Source organism: Etheostoma spectabile, chromosome 2 (genome assembly GCF_008692095.1).
Source record: "Etheostoma spectabile isolate EspeVRDwgs_2016 chromosome 2, UIUC_Espe_1.0, whole genome shotgun sequence".
Classification (NCBI taxonomy): Eukaryota; Metazoa; Chordata; class Actinopteri; order Perciformes; family Percidae; genus Etheostoma; species Etheostoma spectabile.
The window spans coordinates 21,806,772-21,809,916 of NC_045734.1; the positions used below are offsets into that span (position 1 = coordinate 21,806,772).

General features: G+C 41.0%; 1 protein-coding gene across 2 annotated transcripts in view; it reads right to left on the reverse strand.

The window, feature by feature from the left end:
• The window catches only part of gcgrb (glucagon receptor b), a 48,641-nt gene that overhangs the window by 31,011 nt on the left and 14,485 nt on the right, over positions 1 to 3,145 (reverse strand). The gene's annotated exons all lie outside the window — the stretch shown is intronic.

A 3,145-nucleotide genomic window follows, 5' to 3' on the forward strand; every position in this document is an offset into this window, starting at 1 on the left:
CAGAAACATGAAACTAGCATATTTAAAGCTATTAAAACACAGTGTAGCTTACAACTTTGTAAAATGTGGAGTGACTATAGGCTAAGTAGATATTTTTTCACCCTCACACATTCAGTCGGGTCCTCGATGTTGGGCTTTTTCTCTCTGTTTGATAAGAGCCGTATTTCCCTTTTTGCCTATTATATTCTTCACCTCCTCGTTACTTTCCATTAGAAGCTGCAGCTCATTGGGTGAAACATGTGACGCATGCGTCTTCTCCATCTCTGCATCAGTAAATCTGTAATCGATACCGTGGTCTATTTGAGAAAGCCGTGAACGTGCACTTATCCCAGCTATCTACACCTGGCTGGACATAGCTTCACTTGTTCATCCTGGCTCGGCAAACGTGCAACCGATTAAGCCGCGATGAGCAGATCACACTAAGTCAAGCTGCGCTTTTTCACTTAACCTGGATATCTTTATTCTACTTTCGTACAACAGGCCCCAGGTGCATTATGGGTTCTATGTTATGTGGTGTGTTGTAGAGTAGGCTTTCAGTAAACCGGTGTTCACAATGCATGTATTTTATAACAAAAAACCATAGAAAAAGGATTGACCCCAGCCCTTCCCAGCGATTGTCCATTTATATCTTAGCAACCGTAACTAGGCATGTACAGTTTTACCAACTTGTTGTCTTTCTTGCTTTTGCAACTTTTCTGACCTTCTTAGCCACTTCCTTTCTGGAAAAGCAACTAGTAAGCCAGTTTAGACCATCAGAGGAAAGAGATATGTGTAATTTTGTAATTCATGCCCATGCATGCTGCTCAGAGGGAGTGGGGGTTAGTGGTCGTGTTGTAGTGTGTCTGGTCATCTATCTGATGAGCTGTAGGGTGCAAGATACATTTCCAAAAGGATCAATAACTTTCTATCCATCAGAGTACTCACAGTCCACTGCTCTTCTGCCCACAGCACAGGGTCAGTCAGGCAGTCAGCTTACGCAACCACTAAGCTTTATGCAAATGATATGCGATTATTTCAGAAACATGCAAATGACCATATGACATCGCTGGTGACTTTTTTGTGACTTCTGAGATAGTGCTATCTACTTTCATTAGAAAAGAATTGGCAACACTGGGCCGGGAAGGCCCATGAGAATTTGGGTTTATGACATACTGAAGTGGTGTGGATGGGGCTATAAGAGTGTACAAAGTATACAAGGACTATTTACAACTCTTTTACGGGGTTTATATTTAAAATGAGTCAGACAAAGAACTAACTCACATAGTTAACCCTAATTAGTTAGCTTTAGCTGATAAATTCTGCTCTTGACAGTCGTCAGTTTGGCGGGCCCGAGAAATGAAATCCCTGTTTATCTCTGCCCAAGACCCACTCTTTCAATAATTACCAAGAATTTCAAGCAGTAAATCTGCCACCATTATCAAACAAATTGGAATTGATGCTAGAATGGAAAGCTTGACACAAACAGCAACAGTAAGTAGCAGGGCAGTATTTGTTGGACAGTAAATGGTCTCTTTCTGTGCCTCTGCATCAGTGTTTCAAAGCAAATTGATACCTTTCCACCCAACTGTTTGTGTGTACACCCACATGATTGCTGAATCCCCGTCCCTGCAGAGTCACAGTCCATGTAACCTGAGTGTCAGAGCTGGTATGTTCTACCGTTCCTTCCATAATCCCCCTCTGCGGCTCTCTCACTCCTGTCCTAACCCTTCATCCCACTGTCCATTACTAGTGGAGCCGACGCTGCTCTGCAGAGAGTCAAACCTGCTGCTACACACAAATATTTACAGTCTTCAGGCTTAGTGTGTGTCTGCATGAATGTGTGCCTCAAACACCTAAAGTACCAAGACCAGTGTTGGGCAAGTTACTTCCAAAAGGTAATACATTATAGATTCCGAGTTACTGTCATTTTAGGAGTAATTAGTTATATAACAATATTACTGTCTCTGACTAGTAATACTTTACACTACTTTTTTACTACTTTCACCAACATATTTGTGGAAGCATGACTTGGCAAGTAGCTTGTGACTTTAACCACCGGATCAACAAAGTCTCATCTTCATCCAATTTAATACGTCATCATTTTTTATTCATAAAAAAATCAAATTCACTATTTTGTGTTATTAATCTGAATCTGCAAAGTATCTAAAACTATAAAATAAATAGTAACGTAAAATGTACAATACTTGATTCTGAATTGTAGTGTATAGAAGTATAGAGTAGGACACAATGGAAATACTCGATTGAAAGTAGGCTACCTTACAACTGCATTGAAGAATGGTATACAGTAGTTACCATTCACCGCTGATATCTTGCAAATGTAGAATCAGAGTGCATTTAAGAGTCCATTTAAATCCTGAGGAGATTTACCGATAGACAGTTAGATATTAAGATAAGTACTTACTTTATTAGATTTCTCTGCCCACTGTCATTGGATCTGCTGCCTTAAGGCTAAATTTGCGTTTGTTCTGCGGATTTTGCTCATTCTGCTGCTTTTTGCTGTTTGCTACTTGGTTTTGCTGCTTTTGTTGCTTGCCTCTTGTCTTGCTGCTTTAACTGTGGGTTCTGCTGCTTCTTGAACTTCTGGTGTGTGTTTTGCTTGATTTAATTTTGGATTTAATTTTGTGGTCTTACTAAAGGTGACTGAAACTATTTAGGGTTATCAGACTCGCTTAGTGTGAAGTGTGGAGTTGGGAAGTGGTACTTAATGACTGTTCAGGTGCTGTGTTTCACTGCTTCACTGCCAACATTGCTGCAACTATACGATCGTGTAGATAAATGTTGCATAAAATTAGAAGGATATGCCCTTCTAATGCAGAAGGCAGCACAGGTTCTGGTTCTGGCTTTAGTCATCTCAGGTCTAGACCACTGCATCTCCCTCCTGGCTGGCCTGGCTATATGTGCCATCTGGCCCCTGCAGCTCATTCAGAACGCAACAGCTCAACTTGTCTCCAACCTCCCCAAATTCTCTCACACTACACCGCTCCTCTGCTCTCTAATACTAATAGTTGCATACAGGGCAATAAACAGCTCAGTCCCAGCTTACATCCAGGACATAGTCAAACCCTATACCCCAACCTCTCCACTCCGCTGTGCATCAGCCAACCTGCTTGCTAACTAATAACTAATATATATATATATATATATA